Source organism: Cyprinus carpio, chromosome A11, assembly GCF_018340385.1.
Source record: "Cyprinus carpio isolate SPL01 chromosome A11, ASM1834038v1, whole genome shotgun sequence".
Classification (NCBI taxonomy): Eukaryota; Metazoa; Chordata; class Actinopteri; order Cypriniformes; family Cyprinidae; genus Cyprinus; species Cyprinus carpio.
The window spans coordinates 11,493,782-11,514,749 of NC_056582.1; the positions used below are offsets into that span (position 1 = coordinate 11,493,782).

Below are 20,968 nucleotides of genomic sequence, written 5' to 3' on the forward strand. Positions count from 1 at the left end.
TCAAAACTGATTTCATTTTAATTTGATGTTAGCACAAAGCAAAACTCTAGCTTAACATCAGGCAAGGAACAGCAAGACAGCTCACTGGATTTTTGCTACAGCTTTGCTGACGTTCTGCTTTGTGCATACAATAGTGATAATATTTGTAACAGCATTCACAGTGGTGTCTAGTTGAAGGAAAACCCGCACTCTGCTTTAAACTGTAAGTTTTGCATCTTTTCCAATTAATAAAGCTGTATACCGTCTCAGATTAAACACTGATCCATTAACTGATGTGACAGAAAGTGAGTGGCAGAGAGTGTGTGGACCTATAAGATTATTGAGATCCATATACATTAGACAACTCCACCACTATCTCAGAGGGAAGGGGCAACTCCACCACTATCGTGGCCTCCCAGAAGTCAAAACCAAACAATTATATATCGTGGCCTCCCAGAAGTCAAAGCCATGCATGTATGTGCGACTTGAAAGACAAAAATCATTGGTTTAAATGTGAGTCATTTCTGCCTCTAGTCGCACCAAACAGAAGTGGTTTGAGTGAACAATGGGAGATGGGAAGAGTTGTTTAGAAACAAGTCATTGTTTCTGAAATCGCATGCTTTACCTTTAAAGACATGCTAGATGTAGATTGTGGACAATGAGGACAGATGAGACATGTGAAAGAGGCCATCTTTGTGAAACTAGAGCGGCCATCCGAGCAGGGGGATGTGTTTAGATGCTCCAGAATCAACTTCTAAAGCAGTTCAGCGTTTGGGACTATTCATATAACAGCAGTTCTTGCTGATCTGGGGTCAGTATTTATCTGTCATAACTTGATAAATAAGATGATGGGGTGGCTGCCTGGAGATGATTTTAGGTCACTACACTTAATCACATTATATGTACAAAATCTAGACTTGGCTTTGGATCTGCTTGCCTTCATGTTAACCACTTCAGTGGGAAAACTGATCATAATCAGTTTTAGGTTGATCATAGGCTGATCATAATCAGTTTTAAGCCAGTTGCACACTGTATGATTTTACCACAGATGTTGGTGCCCAAGTCAAAGTACACTGCTGTTCAAAAGTTTGAGGTTTTGAAAAGATGCTCAAGACTGCATTTATTTTAAAATAAAGAAAAATACAGTAAAAACTATTTAATTTTAAAATGTATTTTATTCCTATGATGGCAAAGTGGATTTTTCAGCAGCCATTACTCCAGTCTTCAGTGTCACATGATCCTTCAGAAATCATTCTAATATGCTGAAACATTTTCTTCTTATTGTGGAAACCATGATACATTTTAATGAAAAAAAAAACAGCATTTATTTGAAATATAATATAATTTACTTTCACTTTTGTTTTTTTCACTTTCCTTTCTGAATAAGTAAAATTAAATATAAATCAATCAATCAATCTTACTGATCACATTACTGACTATGGTTGCATGGGTCAAACATGATTATACAAATTTTTAAACTATTACCATTTATAACATTAACAACCACTGTTGTGTTTTAACTTGCATTCTTTACTAGCAGTTAGTTTTAGCGAGATGCAAACATGTCTTGATGAAAGCATGTGCGTTTTAATATCAGGTTTAACAGAGCAGTTTGTATTTTGATGTCAATTACCTGGTAATTCAACATGACGTGATGCTGGTGAACATGACAGCAATGAGTCAAGATTGATCAGAGCTTGTGAATGTGAGGGTGGGTGTTTGGATGTGTGTGAGGGTCCATTGGTGCTTATGCATGAGGAATTTGAAGGGGTGCAGCTGTCTCTTTTGTGCACTGATGGTCCAAGCAGCTAGTTGCCTCACCAGGTGGCCAGTGGCTGAGTGTGTGTATAAAGATCTGTGTTTGTGTTGGGGGTATAATGGCCGGCTGGAGAAGAGTGACAATGAAGACATGTGACCCTGAGACAGGACTGCATGTCACTAATACAATTAGATACAGAGGCAGATTCAGATCTCATTATGTGCGTCTACCCTGACTAAGGTTTATTGCCTCTCAAGCTGAGTCAGTGTTACTGTGAACGGAGTCAAAGTGGTGTTACTTGAGCAGTAGCACTGATTTTTTTCATTTTTTTCAGAGATCTCTGGAATACTTGATTCTGATTTGTCAGTCATGGCATTCTGGGGTCAAATGTTTTTCCCAGACAACATAGCTGTGCTAGTTTCATTATAATTTTATAATAATTATACGTGAAAACATTAAATATATGATGTAATAGTAGTAGTAATAATAATAATTATATGTAATAATTATATGCCTATAGTTGAAATTTCTAAGCAGCCAGCCACACACACACACACACACACACACACACACACACACACACACACACACATATATATATATAATAAAGCTTTGCAATGTATATAACTGAACATTTCTGTCCAGCCAAATTATTTATAAAGTGTGAAGATGATTATTATTAATAATAAATAATGTTTTTTTATTATATATCAAACATTTCTGTCCAGCCAAATTACTTAATTCATGTACAAAAATGCAGTGTATTTATAAAACCTACAGACATGTGATAAAACATGAACAAATGTGTCATGTAGCCTTTCTTTATGAGAAAACAGACACATTTGTATTTCTTTGAGAGCTAAATGAACTGCTACTAATGTAAAATGTCCTGATGTGAGCTATGAAGCCAGATATCCAGTGTACATTTTATTCTGCTTCTGTATCTCAGAGTGTTTGTCTGGAATAAATGCTGTTTATCCCATGTTTCTCTCATTTTTCTTTCGAACCTCAACTCTAGCAGCTAGAAGCAGGTGCATATGAAATGGTTTTGTGCTCTGAGTACATTTGATTTCTCTGATTGTTGTCTTGTGATGTAATAGCGAGGAACAAATGGCTGTGCCCTTTGTTCATTCTTGTCTTTTCCTCATTTCGCGCTCCAGCTTTATACATCGCCGACACAGTCAACATAACAGATGCCACTGGAACTGCGCTCCCTCCCTCAGTGTTTCACATTTCCTTCTCAGTCCCTCTGTCCTCGTCTTCATCTATCAGTCTGTTTAAGCCTCCCTGTGGTTAGCCAGCCCCTGCTTGCCCTCTCTTGCTCCCCTCCTCTTTCCTGCATCCCCCCCCCCCTCCACACCCCCTCTTTGGCTCTCTCGCTCCCTCCATCCCTCCATTTGTTTTTCTGCTCGGTAGCAGACAGCAGGATTGCGGCTGAAGACAGGTTGCTGCTGCGTTTTCTCGCCAGAAAGAAAGAAAGGATTACCGTCTGGAGACTGCACCGTGGCGAGGCAAGTCCGTCTTATTTTTCTGCATGCTTTCGGTCTTGTTTTGCGCTATCTCCTGAGATGCGGGCAACGGATTAGAGGGTTTGTGGGTGATGTATGGGGCTTAGTGCGGGTGGTGGATGCATCATATATAGGCTAAAGGGTTGGATTGGGGGTGGGGTTGTTGTGGGGGTGGGGTCGGGGTTGTAGTGGGGTTGAGTCAGGGGAAAGAATGCGAAAAAAAGAGCGAAAGATCGAACCCTTCAGTCACATCTCGTTCACAGGGACAGATGGCTCCTAGCTGAGAAACTTTCTCATCAATATGATTTATTTTCAAGCCATTGTCTAGAGTCCCTTTGGGGCACGGACCTCATTTTTTCCTTGGCGAGCATGTGTATGTGTGTGTACGCATGTATGTGTGTGTGTGATGGAATGATGATGTGGCAGAGGGAGTACGGTGCACTGAAGGGCCATCACCCTTGATGTAATGAGCAATGATCAACTTGCCACCTGAAAAGCACCCAGCATCGAAGCAGCACAGGAAAATTTAACTTGTCACTGCCCTTCACACCACAGCACACACTATGGATCCCTCATATGCTGTCTCAGACAGGTTTTACTGTCCAGTCATATGCTGTCGTCTTATGTTAGGCATCACAAACATTGTTGCTAGGTAGATCTCTACATCTGAGAGAATGTGTTTGTTCATTCTGTGGCTTGTAGCTTTTGTCATTTCAGTAGCAGGTGTTTTTGAGTCAAATATGCGATAACACAAATGCAACTCGACATTTGCATCTTCATTTTAGCTACTTGTGTTAACAAAGCATTCACAGCCACCCATGTCTATGAGAGCTAGCTAATTAGCATTTAGCATGTGTGCTACTCTGTCTGCCGACAAGCAAAGCGCTTCAGCCGCGGGCTTGGAGACAGGGTAGATCTGAAGAGCATCCCAGTCGCAAGTCAGCTACGATTAGCAGACAGAAGAGAGATAATACCTGCAGGGAGCTGAGGGCTCTCAGTAGGGACTGGAATCATTCAGGTGAGTTTTAGCATTGACAGTCTGTGTCTGGATGGTGTGTCGCATGGTTTAATCCAAAATGTGTTTTTATTTTTGCCATCCAAAATGGGTTATTCGTAGGTCTGGTCCTCTCTGTTTGGGTTCGTCCTGTGTTTCCAGGCTCCATTTTGATATGTCAGCTCAAGCTTTATATCACTGAGCAAGCATATGTGGGCGGCATACTGAGAAATTCAACTAAATCTGGCCATGTTCAGATCATTAACAAGTCAAAAGCGCCCTAAGAAAGTGTTGATCAACTTGACAATTCACAACCGAATTCAAAAGCATTTTGTGAATTCATTTGCAAGTCAAAAGCGCCCTAAGAAAGTGTTGATCACCGTGAGAGTGGACAAACTAGAGAGCAGCATCAGGCCTGTCCAGGGGGCACTACTTTGGATGGGTGGATTTAAAAAGAGGTTTGAGGAACAAAAGGAGAAGAATGTCCATTCAGATACCACTCCATTCATCAGAACAAGAAAGACCAGGAATAATATTTTAAAAATGTTCTTCAGAATTACTCCAGGAAAACTAAAGTATCTTCAGCCAAGTGTTCAACGAGGCATTTTTCTAAATATATTCTTTTAATGTTCTGTTGTCCTTCACCCAAATGGAATGGCATCTACACATACTTTCTTTCCCAAAGACTCATTATAAAACCGACTGTTCGTTTCTAAATTAAAGGGATAGTTCACCCAAAAATTAAGGTTCTATCACCATTCCCACCCTCATGTCGATCCAAATTTGTGATTTACTTTCTTCTGTGGAAAACAAAAGAAGATATTTTGAAGAATGTTTCTATCCACAGTGAAAGTCAAGGCATTTTTCTAAAAATAATCATTCACATCAAACTTCAACGAGGCATTTTTCTAAATATATTCTTTTATGTTCCACTGAAGAAAGAAAGGGTTTGGAAAAGCATGAGGCTCAGCAAATAAGTGACGTGACATACAGCCAAGTATGGTGACCTATACTCAGAATCCGTGCTCTGCATTTAACCCATTCAAAGTGCACACACACAGCAGTGAACACACACACACCGTGAACACACACCCGGAGCAGTGGGCAGCCATTTATACTGCGGCGCCCGGGGAGCAGTAGGGGGTTCGGTGCCTTGCTCAAGGGCACCTCAGTCGTGCTTTTGCCAGCCCGAGAATCAAACACACAACCTTAGGGTTAGGAGTCAAACTTTCTAACCACTAGGCCACGACTTCCCCCAAATGATGACAGAACATTCATTTTTGGGCGAACTATCACTTTAGTCATGTACCCATCATAGAAAAGCTCAAAAGATGCAGATCTAGATGCAAACTAAGGCCTTAATTTCCATTTTTTCACACAACAAAGCAATTCTGCTTTTCATCAGTGGCTGAAAGTTTGATATTATGTAAAAGGTGAGCTTTAAATCCAAATCACATCTCCACGGGGCTGAGAAGATGATTCAGGCTGAGCTCCTCCCAGAAATAGAAGCTTGTACACAGGCTACGTGACACAATGTGTTTCTGTCATTACCTCTGGCCTATTTCCTCAGGGTTTCATCTGGAGATGCGTGTTTGTCATGTTGCCACTGTAATCATTCAATTCTGAGGGCAACACTGGAAGATTGAAAGATTTGCTTTAGAATTATGGGACTTGTTTGATGGATGAGGGAAGTAATTTCTTTGTGTGTGACTATTAGTGGTCAAATGGCTATTCAAAACCAGATACTTTTGATTTAAAGCAATTTCAAGTTTTCCTTTCTCTTTGGAGTGTTACAAGCTGTTCGTGCATAGATAAGATCTGTAAAGTTGCAAAGACTAAAGTCTCAAACCCAAAGAGATATTCTTTAGAAAAGTTAAGACTTGTCCACACCCTCCTAAAACACCTTGTTTAAACATGCCCCCACAGGTCTACGTCAAGATGTGGGAAGATTTGCATAACGCCACCCAAATGTTCACGCAAAGAAAGAAGGCGTAACTTTGATTCTCGCTGTTGCCGCCGGCGCCATGTCGTGGAGACGCTGTTTCATTGTGAAAGCGAAAAATACTTTGTTTGGTCTTCCAAAAGAGGACACAACTAGAAATCGTTGGTTAAGTTGTATTTACAACACTGTTCCAGAACAGTTCAACCCAAATATTCAAATGTGTGCAATGCATTTTATGGAGGACTGTTTCCTGATCCTGGAAGAGAAGACTACAATGCCGGTGCTTATGACATTTACAGATTAAGTACGTTTAGATATGTAAAGGATTTGCCACTGATGATTCAAACACAAGTTTTGAGTGCTATGTTAAGTGCCCTGCAAAGTAAACATCACTGGATATTCTGCCATGATTCCAGTCCGAAGCAAACGTATATGTTCCATTTAAAGTGCACTGAAGTGTGTGAGATGTGAATTTAAATTATATTTATTTACAGAGGTATATGATGTCACACTTGTCCGTGTGTGAAGAAGTTGCGCAGTGCAAATCCGTGAATGAATGTTCCGAAGTGAGGTAAACTTCAACAGATTTCCCCTGCTCAGGGAGTAGGGAGCAATGAACACTGTGTAGGATCTAGGGGTTGGAATCTATGGGTACCTTACGATTCGATTCGATTATGATTCAGAGGCCCATGATTCGATTCAATTACGATTAACAATGCAACGATGCATCACAATGTTGTCATGCATCCTGTACATCTATTAGGGGTGGGAATCTTCAGGCACTTCACGATCCGATATGATTCTGATTCTGGGAGTCACGATCTGATTCCAAAACAATTCTTGATCTATATTTTTTTTCCCCAATTAATTCTTCTGCTCTGCAAATACATCTTTACAACTTTACATCTTCAACAAAATTGCAGTTATATGCTTTTGTTTATAGTTGGAATCTCTGTATGTCAGTACTGCCATCTTAAAAATAGGGGTTCAATTCAGTTCAATTATGATTATCATTATCAACTCAGTATCACGATGCGTCACATTCCTAGTTTTCAATATTACTGCACATGGCTATATTTTCATATCAATTTTATATAATTTTTTTATTTATTTTTTTTTTGTGTGTGCAAAAGTAACTTTTTTTATTATTATACAAGCACAGCAGGCTATTTTTTAAAACAATTACTTATTTAAAATAAGTGTTCTTTAAATGTCCGAAAGTTTACAGACAATAGTTCTAAAACTTAATTCAGAATCGTTTTAGAGAGAATCGCGATGCATTGGAGAAACAATTTTTTCTCCCACCCCTTGTAGGGACCATGTCAATGGGAACAGTTCATGCACGTAGCTCACTTCTAATGAGCTGATTATCTGAATCAGGTGTGTTAAAGAGAGACGTATTAAAGAGAGACCAGAGCTAGGGGGCACGAGGACTGGAATTGAGAACCGCTGGTGTAAAGGTAGAGCTTGTTGTTTGTCGTTTCTCCAATCACAAATGCAGACAAAGTCATTATAATCTGTAATTATGTCCCCACTGGATGCAACAAATGGCTCGTTTGTAATGGGTTTTATTGTTTCTGTCTTGTGGCGCCGGTGTTCTGACCGGGACACACATCACAGTATGGCAAGGGGCGTAACATTTCTGTCACACGCTTGAGCATTCGTCTAATGCACTGGATAGGTGGCCAATCAGAGCACACCTTGCTTTTCAGACAGATGAGCTTTGTAAAAATCGACGCGTTTCAGAAGGCGGAGCAAAGAGGAGAAACAATAATGTACAGTATGTGGAAAATAATGTGTTTTTTAACCTTAAACTGCATAAACACATTTCATTACACCAAATACACAAAATAATGTTCTTTTTAGCAGCATCATATGATCACGCACACATTTTAAGCTTTATGTTGAAAGATGGGGGAAAATATGTGGATGGATTTTATTCCAAAGTGATAAGATTAATATGGCAAAAACAAAAACATTTAAAGAGGCAGTTCACCCAAACATTAAAAAAAAATTATAATTTACTCACCCTCACGTCATTCCAAACATGAATTACTTTATTTCTTCTATGGAACTTAACATTTCAAGGTCACATGCACATTTTAAGGTAAAATGAAAGATGGAGAACAATATGTGGATTTTAAGCCATGGTGATGAGACCTGTACCTAAAAACCCAAGTAAAACATTTAAAGTGAGAGTTCGTCCAAAATTGAAAATTCTGTCGTCAATACTCGTCATTTTAAATATATATATATATATATATATATATATATAGAGAGAGAGAGAGAGAAGAGAGAGAGAGAGAGAGAGAGAGAGAGAGAGAGAGAGAGAGAGAGAGAGAGAGAGAGAGAAAATGTATTTATATACATAAAAAAAGTCAGTGAGGTCCAGTGATGTTTAATGTCTTATTTCGTGTTCCACAGAAGAAGTAAATCCTTTTAACTTCCATAATGAGACATTTCTGAATTAAACAATATGTAGTGGGAAATAATGTAGGGTGGGGCTTGATTTTGTCTTTTTTGCTTTCTTAGAGTTATGGATTGCTTTCTCTGTTATAATTGGTTAATACTATGATTCTCTGCCCCCATGCACATGACATTTGGGGGCAAAACATTTAATATTTGGAACCCCTATAGAAACCTATAGAAATATATCTGATAAATCCTTTGCATTAACACCACTAACATTTAGAAAATATAAATAATATCAGTTTTGATTTCAAATTGTTCTTTAAGAACTTTAAGACTAAAGAATTAAGACGGTCATTGGTCAGTACTATTACTTTTTGTAGAGGCTTAATAAAAGAAGGGAAATGACTCTGGCCAAAAATGTGATCAAACACAGAAATGCCCCCCCACCCCACCCCTGCCGTATGCCCCAGTGGCCTGTTGGAGTTCAGCAATAATATTGTATGCATGCACAGTGATTTTTATCTGCTAAATCTCATTCAGCCTCTAATCCCCATCCTAGACCACCATTTGATTGCCTTCGTCACATCATATTTGTGTATGGACTTATGCAAGCGAGAGAGAGTGAGCAAACGTCTTGTTTGCAGGGGGAGCCATGTGTGTATCTGTCTGCAAGTGTGTGTTGGAGAAGAAGGAGGGGAGATGTGGTGAGGAGAGGGAGAGAGAGAGAGAGAGAGAGAGAGAGAGAGTGAGGTTGGCGGGCGGAGGTGGATGAGTGTGAGCCTGAAGACGTTTAGCTCAGATGGTGTTTGCTATGCGAGCCCCTCACATTGGCTGAGCTTCAGCGCTGGGCTGGACGACTGCTTTACAGAGAAAGAGATCGAGAGGAAGAGGAGGAGGAGGGACGACAGACTGGGCAGCGCTTGCAAAGATGCAAGCGTCTGATGCTCACTGGAACAGGTTTCTGGGATTTTCTGCTCTTTTCCATTGGATTTCATCTTGTTTTGGAAGATCTTAAGTGGATTTCTTACGTTGGAGATAGCGGATGCGAGGTTCTCTGCTAAGGTAATTTAGCCATTTTTTCCCCTCAAATATCACCTGGACTCTTTGGCTTCCGGGGTCTGGCGGTGGGGTGGGGAATGAGGGGTGCAGAAAGAGTGACAGAAAGCTGGGAGCAGCAACGCAGGGAATGTAGCTGAATATGTGACCGTCTTGAGGGATGCGAGAGGATGTGATTTGTTGAGGATGGCAAAATGGTGCACCAGAGATGCCGCGGTCCGCGTTAGCCACTGGGGCGTGCACGTACGTGCTCGTCTGCTTGAGTGAGTGGAGCTTGAATTAAGCTGTGGTCACTTGACATGTTGGAGGCCATCATGTTTAGAGTTGAGCAGTGTGGCAGACGTCTCTCTCCCAGCCCCCCTCCCATCCACACCAGCCCTATATATGTCTCTCCGCTGCAGCCGCTGTCTCTGGCCGTATGTGTGTCTGAAAGGCTTTCTCATGCTCCTTTTCTCTCAGCCTTGTAAGCTCAGAAAAGAGTCCGTTTTGAAGGGTTCTCTGTGTCCTGTTGGTGTTTATAAGTTAAATAGCTGCATTCTCTGGCTTATAAACGACAGGTTGGTGTTTTATCTAGATTATTTGATGAAGATGAAGATTTGAGCCAAGTAAATCTGAAGCCAGGAATAGGTCTGCTGTGTGTGTTTGTATTGTATGGCATTCCCTTGTAAGGTGTTTAGATCAAATCAGCTCATTAAAGCATTGATTGTTATTTTCAGCAAAGCATTATCCAGCATATCTTGATGCATTGATCAGTTTTTTCGGCACAGACATCATTGGACTGATGGACTGGATTTAATGGAGTCTATGAGTGCTAAAACCATGCTTTGTCTTTTTGGGGGATATGCTTTCAGAAACCAACTACATTTTGTTAATGGGAATATGTGGGGTGGAAAATGCTAGAATCAGGAATCTGTGTTGCGGATTAACCCTTTGCTGGGACAGATGGTTCTGTCTCCCACTGATCCGGAAGGGCTGGCTGTAAACATCAACATGGCTGCACATCCCCGTGCTTTTCCCGATCAAGAGTCTTCCCTTTTCTACTGTCTCCCAGTTCCTGATCTCCCAAAAATAGGTAACATGAGATGCCAAGTTTCTTCCTCTCTCTCTCTCTTTCTCTCACTCTCTCTCTCTCTTGAACCTTCTGCTTTGTGTAGTAAAAATCATTCTGGCTCAAAATTGTTTACTAACATTCTGGCAAAACATACTAGAATTTTTTTTGGAAATAAAATAATACTCCGCTTGTTTTTGTAGAGAGATTACTTGTATACACGTTACGTGATGCGCCTTGGCCCAAGAAAAACAATGTGCCAGCTGTATTTCTTTTTTTTGTTGTTTGAATAACAGATTAATTATATAGTTAGTAATTATAGTATTATTTATGCACAAACACACATATAGAAAAAATGTATATGTATGTGTGTGTATATATTTACACACATATTAATATTAACATTAAAAACATTAATGATGATGACTAACTCCATATTGAACAGTGGTGCCTCATCAAAATATTGCTTTTGCTGCCATTTACTTAAAGCCTTACTTAAAGACTTAGAGCTTTTACTTACAGTTATATTTGTTTTTCACACTCTGGTTTGTGTTGTGCCTAAGAACACTGCTTTACCATGGTAAAACCACTGTAATGCAATGTCTCTCGTTGCTTATTGCTTTGATAAGACATTTCACAAAGCTTTAGTGATGGTTGATTGTGAAGATGTGTTAATTAACCAATGATCAGTTTGTGTATGTATAATGTGAAGTGATGTTGGCATTACCAGTACAAACTGTTGTGCCATCCGGTGTGTTTTGATAAATCTGTAGTGATCTGTCAACAGTTTGTGGGCATCAGTCACACGGAAGAGAAAGTCGAGGCTCTCAAACGCCTCTGCTGTGACAAGACTGTCAATATCTTAAATCCCTTTGAACTCTACTGATGTCGCCTCCAGCCTGGACATGCCATTTATTGGTGCTTTGCCTTTTGATTAATGCTTCTGACAAAGTATAGGTATTTTCAGATTCTCTTCTTTTTAGTACTTCAAAAATCCTTTCTTCTGATCCATGTCAGTCAGGATATGCAACCGGTGGTGTAAAACTTCAGTGAGCTTGTCAAAGGTTACAAGGTTTACACGCTTATTTGATTGTTAAGTGTAATTCACTTGTGTTTGTTTCATTATTTTACAGAGAAACTTTAGACACAAAGTATTTGTAGCCCTGCTGATGGTTTCAATCTGAGTGGAAACTGTGGTCTTGCAAAAATGCATCATGTAAACATGCTTTTTGCGATGTGAATCCAGTTCTACTTGTGCTTTTTTTTATTACTCAGAATTGATTTTCTGGTTTATTTTGGATATGATCTTTTCAGAAAACAGATCAAAGTCTCTCTTTGTTAGGAAAATAGGACTATGGCTCTTGGTGTCAGTCTGATGACGTTAAGCTGGTTAGATGAAATGGACTATACATTGGTGCAGGACATCTCAGACTCCATTTACACCTGCTATCTTGTGAAAGTTATTTAGACAACTGTTCACTGGAGATACACCAAAGATATTTTTTACCAGGTTTAAATTACACTTTATCCCAGCTGACCACAGTTAGATCACCTGAGACCGATGTTAACGTGTGCTGCTAATAAGTAATTGTAAATATGTACATATCTATTGAATACATTAAATCAAAAGTGCAATTTATTTTGTTGTGGGACATATCAGAAGCTGCTTCTACTTTAAAAACTACTTTTTTAAACCATCCTGTTTTGCAGCATATAATACGATGTAAATGGAGTGCAATTTATTTTGTTGTGGGACATATCAGAAGGCTCTCCACCTTTTTTAAAAAAGCCATTATCCCTTATTGTTTTTAAACATAACATAATAATCACCACCTAATTTAAAAAAACTTCCATTATCAATAAAGTTGATACTATTTATTAATACAACAAATAATATAAAATAATCTTAAAATCGAACTAAAACAATTACTATTGATTAATCTGACAATTGATTTAATACAATCAGTATTTTTTATCTGTTGTTTCATAGGAGAAATTTTGGAATAAGTTTTAAATTCGTACTACAACTTTGACTAGTATGCTTATGATATATACGATATGTAAGATGGTCTCAAAGCAAACATGCACAAGTTTGAAGTTTTGCCACCCATTTGATTTGTTTCATAATTTTTCCAGTCATGTCAGTGCCTTTCATTTATAGATTAGAGAGAGAAGCACATGCAGGAAAAAAAGGAGAGATGACAAGATAGCAAAAGAGAAAAAAGAGGAAGGAGAAGAAGAACGAGAGTGAGCAGCCTGTATTACTCACTGGGTCAGGCTCATGAAAAATTTAATCAAGCCATGCAGATAACAGCTTCAACTCAGAACAAACACATTCCAGTGTACGAGAGCATTTTTTCAATTAGCTTTTATGTATTTAACTGGGAGGGCATCAGAAACCGATGAAATTGCTTCTGTGAGAAGAGCGCTGAAGATTTAGCATCTCAAACTAACTCAGTTTTTCTTGTAGAAAAATTGTAATCAAGCCAAAAACCACAGGCCCTTTAATAATTTTGTAAATGTGCAAACATCCGAATGCTGGTATAGTAAGAGTCTTGACTATTATTAGAATGACGATGATAATGATTTGTTTCCAAATGCGTTAACAACAGCCTACGCTACACCGCTAACTGAATCACGGCGGTGAGGCTCAGAGTCACTTAAAGCGTTGCGTCTGATTGATTACCTCTCCAGTTACTGCAGTATTGCTCTCCAGGAATGCAATACCTCCCCTTAAACACCTCGATCCACTTTATAACTGGACAATATGTTGCTATGTCTGATTTCACGATGCCAGGTAACATTTGTGTTGTGGCTGTGAGAGGTGAAGCTGACCTACTATGAAAGAAAACAAAGAAGCTACAAAACTTCTTTGTGTCTGGATTGGGAAGGGAAAGTAACTTTTGTGGGCATTTCAGTCACCTATGTATGTAGTAGCATTAATTTTTAATTTTTACAGTACAAGTGTTATTATGTTTTTACATTTCTTTTAATCGGTGAAGGATTAGTCTTTGTTGGCCAACAAATACAAGACACAATGAAAGTATTTAATGCACTAAGGCTTCTAATGTGGAGCTAGTTTCACTGTGTTGCACACATTTGCTTGACCTTTAAGGATTTGAATATAGATGCATGCTAATTTTGAAACCTATTATGTATAAGAGTCATCAGACACTGCTGAATCATACAGGCTTACTATTTTTGTCCACTTTGCAAATGCTTTTTTCTCTCTCAGTGACAGATTAGTATGCCCATACACACATACCGAATGGTTTGAAGTCAAAGCCTTGTTACACTCAGGTGAGCCTAAAGCCAACATCCAGCTTTATGATTCAAAGCTGCCTGCTTTTTAATTTTTGTGTGCGTGTGTGTTTATTTCACATCATTTTTCATCTGTGAGCATTGTGCCATTTTGTCTGTGCCAATGCCATTCGCCAATGTTTTGCTAAAGCTATTTTATTTTTTTGCTTTTACTTAAAAAAAAAAAAAAAAAAAAAAAAAAACCTAACCATGAGGGTTTGGATTTGATTTGTAACCTGTCCTAAAACGTTTGCAATTTCCTTCACAGCTTCACCAATCAGAAGTATGTAAATAGCGAGGGATTCTTCCCAATTCATTGTATTTAATTGGACAAAAAAAATAATTCTTCCATGCAAACTTGCAACTTGTTGAGGAGAGGTGTGCTTTTTCTTTAAGATGACACATAGGTTTAAATAAATAAATTAGTATTGCTATATGAAAATAAGTATTGCTCTATAAAAATAATTTACCTTTAATAAAAATTAAAATGCTAAAAATGTGCATAAAAATATATGTAAACTGAAGTCACATTTCTTTTCCCCCCTAAATAACTACTTTTTTATTGAACAATGTACAGTTATTGAAACTTCTGGAAATCCAAAATGAATCGTGGTTAATACCAGAGTATACAGAAATTCCAGAAATATCTTAACCTATATGGGGGTCCATCGGATATTGTGGTGGACCATAAAGTCAAAAAAGTTTAGAAATTCTTCTATAAACAGACAAATCCGTGCTCTTTTCACTTCTGACTAATAAACGCCATGAAACCCTAAACTGACAACAAAGAACTAGCAGTGGCGAATTGTGGCTATGTTTTAGCATCACATACATCTGGGCTAAAAAGTTGGGCTTGAACATATTGTGAAAACTACAGCTGACGGCCAACTAGCACGTACATCAGTAGGTGGCAGTAGCCTATTCGGAATTAAAAAAGAGAAACCGAAACTAGGACTGCAGATATACAAACAATAAAAAAGAAGTGCTTGCTTACCATTTTGAATATGAATCATTTTGACCACGTTCTTTAATCAAGATGCATATTGGAATGCTCAGGTAAAATGATGTCAAATTAGAACAGCCTTCTATGTGTGCCCTATTGACTTGACACTTTCACAGTTGTTCTCGTGCACTGCTTCACTAAGCTGTATAGCCAGTCAGAGTCATCTGTCTCACCGACTGCCTAATGCTGATTCAGCATGATCAATCGGCACAAAAGCCACCAACTGCTTAGCAACACCTTGGCAACCGTGCTAGTTTTTTTTTTTTTTCTGATAAAATTTTCATTTTTCAAAAGGACAATGTGTTTAGCAATTTGTTTTGTGACAAAGTGGAAGAAATCTTTCATAGGCATGTGAGTCTGTGAAGCTTTATGCCTAGAGATGTTCAAAGGAAGTTGCACTCTGCAGGTTCTCCTCCTGTAAGGTTGTTATTTACAGTATGTTGACCCAGGGTCAGTGCAAATCCCTTCAAAATAGCAATTATAAGGTTGTGCTTATGAACCGGTCTTCCAAATAATAATATGGAAAACCAAAATGTATTATTGTTATGCTAATATTATATTATTTATTTTTTTACTCTAGTTTATCAAAAATTAAACTCAACTTCATGTTGTTCCAAATCTGTATGAAGTCCTGTGATGAAGTTCGAATGTAGGTCATATCAGAAACCTGAACTTCGGGCTTCAGGAACACAAAGCTGGGTGCTGCAGTGCTCCTGGAAACTCAGCCACTAAAATAAACTGATTTATCAGACACATCTATTTTTAGAGCCTGTTTGTGTGCTAGATGTGCACATAGCATTGTTGTTTTTGTGATGTATTTTAGAACGTGTGATGTTAAACTTAAATATGACTGTCTTTGGTGCTTTCGGGTTCCTTGCTGGCTTAGCACTTCACAATAGAGCTATTTTTTACCCGCTGTATGTATTTATGTCATATGCAAAGTTGTGTAGAAAGATCAGTCTCCATTTTGTGGAAAATAAGACAGACCTGGCATGGAAACTTTGAATTGTAATATTAGCAATCTACCACATCCTGGAATGAATTATATATTTATTTGTCTTTTTGAGGCATAGAGATCTTGAAACTTGAGACACTTGAGGAGAAATGACTTAAAATAGGTATCAGTCTTTCATTAAGAATGAATGAGCCTCTGTGTTCGCTGCCAAATCACTGCACTCATTTCAATTCCGTTCACAGCTCTCAGATTCTGTCCTTGTGCTAACTACAAGATCACTTAAAGGATTAAATCACCTCCAAAAATTAAAATTCTGTCATGATTCACTCACCCTCATATCGTTCCAGATCCGGATGACTTTGGTTCTTCCATGGAATACTTAAGATGTAATTTTAAGGAAAGTGCATGCTCTAAAGCAAATGTTTTATGATGCAAAAGCACAATTGTGTGCAATATTCCAAGTCTCCTGAAGTTATACGACAGACCAGACAAGATTTTCAATGAATCTTTTTGGTGTGTTCAATAAATCAATGAAACATTTGATCTGGTTCACAGAAACAGTCTGAATGATTCGTTCACAAAAGAGACTGAACCTGTTATTTTGCTCAGTTTGTCACATAAAACTCACATTTTGTTTCAGAACACTTGAAATATAGTATACAAGACTTTGATCTTTTTATTGTGCTTATGTGTCCTTTTTGAAGCTTGAATGATTCAGTGTCAGTCCATTGTTACTAGGAATGCATGATATATTGGAATCATATGGATTATCTGCAAATATTAGAGATTCCTTTTTTAGTTTTTCAGCTGATGTGGGATGTATATCAATTGGCACTGGATATTTAAATTACATGCACATTTCCTTTATATTTGCATTTATATGACTTTTGTCATCATCTAACACTCACTTAAAATAAAATCGCTCATAATTTAATAAAACTGACATATCATCTTTGGCAAGTCTAAATTAATATATACACTTTTCATACTGTACATTATAATGTTGTGATGCCTAAATTCACTCATAGTATTTAAAACAATTAATGTTTATTTATTTAGACACAATAGAATAGAATTTTAATATTGACCATTTATTTGTTATTGGACAAATACATAAATATATATACTTTCCAGACAGAATTTTAATAAGGATACATCCCTTATTGTAATTGCAAAGCATTTTTAAAAGTTTGGGTTTAAAATAACATGAGGGTGAGTAAATGATGACATTTAAATTTCTGATATCTAAAAGGAAAGTTGTAAATTATTCTGATATACAAATTAAAATAAAGAGATTATTTAAATGATGTACTCGGGGAGCTACATACTCCTTTGAATCCCCATGCAGGAAGCAGTATTTACCCAGATTTCCTCCTGTAAAGAGGACGTACAGATGCTAGCTCATAGGTGAGAGGAAGAAATGCCATTCAACATGACAGACAGATCCAGAATCAGCCATAAGCTGAGTCAACAGCTCAGCCAGGTTTTAGCTACATGGGGTCTAAAGGGGATTACTGTCTGACAGACTGATCCAGAATCAGACTGCATGTCAACATCTCAGCCAGACCTTGACTACACCTAGGTCAAGAAGAGACTGCCGTTTTTTCACTGAAAACATTTACATTTGTCAAACCACAGCGAAAGGAATGCCGTTGATTTTATCTGCACCTTTGAAGCATTGTATATTTTTTCTAAAGTCCATTTTTTGCACCAAAGTCTACAAAATCATTTATCATCATTAATCTCTGTGAGCTTTAGAATTAAACAGGCTGTTTTAAATGCATCCACCTTTATATAAGACATCTAAATGTAAATGACCTTTCTTGTGATTGGCTAACTTCTTTGCATATGAAAACTACTGGTGTAGTTCACACTGTCATTCATCAGCACAGGCAATGTTGTTAAATACTGAATAGCTGTTGATGTGTAAATGCGGGCGGCAATATGTTAATGCCCTCATAGTCTTTACATCAAAACTGTGACGATTACAGATTGACCTGCTTTTGCAACTTAGGTTCCATAAATGGTCTTTGTGTTGTGAAAGTAAGTCTTTCTGGTCTGTTGAGGTCTTTTATATCAAAAGAGCTGGGAAAATCCTGTTTTCCATGAAATTACCCTTTTGAAGATGGTTTACAATCCACCTCTGTGAGGAAAGCATGTGAAAAATGTGAAATCTGATGGATCTGAAAGACTTCCCTTCTGGGAAGGAGACTGTTGAAAATTATAGATGCCCATTTCTACCTCCAAGTAAAAAAGGTCAAATTATAAAAAAGATAAAATATAAATATTCTCAAATATGTAATGTTTTAGTTATGAGAAACGGATGTGAAAACTCTCACATTGTGAGAAATAAGGTGGCAATTCGGAGTTTGCGTCTCAAAGTTTTTATATATATATTTTTTTATTTATTTCTGGCATGAAAAAAAGGTTTGCGATCTTTTTTTTTTTCTTTTTTTTTCTCTCTTTTTTCACAATTCTGACTTTTTATTTCACAATTGCAAAAGTTTATATCTCACAATTTTGGTTAGGTGAGATAGAAACACTTTTACTCTGATAAAAATTACTCTCATTGAAAACCCTGTCCAGATAATACATCATATACCAATATAGTTTGAAGTTATGTTTGAGTGTGTATGTGTGCGTATGCATGCACGTGTCGCATGTTCCCTGGCTGCATTATGGGAACTCCTGATGCTGATTCATTATGAAGCACCACTGTTCTTTTCCGGGGAGAGAATGTCTCCAGCCACACATACACACAAACTTTATTGCTTGAAAATACAGTGGCTAGCAAATGTGGTAGCAGCTACATCCTGTGATGCATGTGTGTCAGTGAGGGGGTTATCATTTAGCAGAGGGTTGTAAACCCCCATTAAGAGATTGTTTCTCTTTTGGGCCCTGGATCATGCCATTTGGTGACAGTAACCCCTTCTGTTCGGAGTCACTGACCCACAACTGATGAGTATGTATAGGCCGGGATCGAACAGCTGCAGATTGTGATGTTTGTTGTCACTGCTCCTCACCTTCGGTGCATTTAGCACTCGGGTGCCTGATGAGCTTTCAGTGGTATATTAACAGCAGAATCAAAACTGATCATGTTGACTTCTTTGTTTAAAAAAATGTCAAAAAAAGAGAAGTGTACTGTATTCTGTAGTGTAATCTACTCTTGCTAAACACAGTGTGCTTATGTCTCGTGCACCCAGGGATAATTAAGGCCATTCAGAATCGAACGATGATGGGAAAGCTGTAAATATCAAGAAATTTTACATTTAGTTTTTAATTCAGAAGATTTTTTTTAAATATATTTAAATTGATAAAAAAATGTGATAGATTTTTCATGTTACAAAATAATATATTTAAATTGATAAAAAAATGTGATAGATTTTTCATGTTACAAAAGATTTCTGTTACTAATAATCATTGTTCTTTTCTATTCATTCCAAAATTCAGAAAAAAAAAATTGTATTGTGATTTCCACAACAGTGGATTTCTATTTTTTCAGTAAATTTGTCAGTTTTATTAGAATGATTCATTAGCAAATCGATCTGAATGAAAACGAAAAGTCCTTATCTGGTTTTCACAAATGACTGGAAAAAGTTGTGGAAAAGTCATGGAACTGAGGTACCAAACAGAATGTCGAACTGATGATATTTAAATTGAACAGAAAAAGCTGTGTGTGCTGGGTTTTTTTTTTCTTTTTTCCTCTCGGTCAAAATGACTGAAGTCAGGGTTTGTATTCATTGTCTGGTGTTACTCAGATTATGCAGAAAAGTGTATGCTGTCGGGAACATGGCAGAATGCAGGGAGATGTACAGAGATAAGAAGGCTAGTGTACTTTGTCAATTGTTTTCAATGTGAGAACTATGTTTTTTCAAACGGCAGAAGCATGACAAGACTGTGTTTATTTCACTTTTGTTTCTTTTATTTCAGCATTTTTTCCCTCAGCGCTGAGAGTTAAAGAATGTTCAATTACTGTCAATCAATTACCATAACCAATCACAGTGGTGTGGCTAATACGGGGGCGGGACTAATACCACACTGACCAACCTTCACACCCTGCTTTGTCCTGCGACTGAACAACAGTCGAGAAGTTAATGCTGCTTGTCTCCTAGTATTCATGTCTTCACTAGATGGAATTCCCAGACTACCACAATATTGGTATGAAAAATAATGCTTGAAGAAACATTTCATTCACAATACATTTGCCATATTACATATTACTTTAGCAGATACACCGTATCACAGTAACCAAAGCATCTTAATAACTGAAAACGCAGCGCTGCAGAAGGGCTCTCAAGTGCTCACAGCTTGGCTAAAAATGCTTTGGTGAACACACAACTTAATAGTAAACATCGACTTTTATGCATATAATATGCATCAGTGACAAGTTCCTATAATACATAACAATAAAAGTTATTTAGCAAATGCTCTCAGAGACAAAAAAACCTATTGTGTGCCTGATATGAAAGTTTACACAGGTGCTTGACTTGAAAAACGAAGACCATTGCCTTTATGTTCATTTTTGAGGCTGTTGATTTGCACACAGTCTTCACTGTTTGGCATAGTGTGTGTGATATGAAATGGTTTGATCCCCTCCGAAATGAGAGATGAGGCTCCTTCAAGTGTTGTCCCTAGCAACAAGAAAGTACATAATCATGTGACATTCATGCTATTTATATTAGAGATGTGCATCTCCTTAACACACACACTGTGATATGCATCTCGATGCATAGCCAACAATACGATACATTAAAGATACATGTGAAGCAGCTACCGATGTGATACGATTCACACCTATTATGATGCAGTGCAATCCAATTTTGATTCGATTCAACACAATGAGATTAAATGCTATACGATGCAATGGAAAAAAATAAATATGAGGCAATGCAATTCAATAGGGTACAGATAGTTTGTTTTATTTTGGTTTATTGTCATTATTTGGTGGAAGATGCAGCTCTACCTCAGCCATGTTAATCTATATTCTGTGTGACTCTCAGGACATGCCTTGG

The 20,968-nt window shown here is 37.8% G+C and overlaps 1 protein-coding gene across 9 annotated transcripts in view; it reads left to right on the plus strand.

Moving 5' to 3' along the window:
* LOC109108296 (membrane-associated guanylate kinase, WW and PDZ domain-containing protein 1-like) overlaps nt 1–20,968 on the plus strand; it is a 124,921-nt gene that overhangs the window by 54,948 nt on the left and 49,005 nt on the right. The window contains exon 1 of one of the 9 annotated variants that reach the window (XM_042766244.1): nt 3,180–3,249. The exons of 6 other annotated variants lie outside the window; for them this stretch is intronic. The gene's annotated coding sequence lies outside the window, so the exon portion shown is untranslated. Of the gene's footprint in view, nt 1–3,179; nt 3,250–4,090; nt 4,265–9,388; nt 9,657–20,968 lie in introns of those variants that run through there. 2 more of the 9 variants (XM_042766243.1, XM_042766242.1) reach the window with 2 other exon arrangements.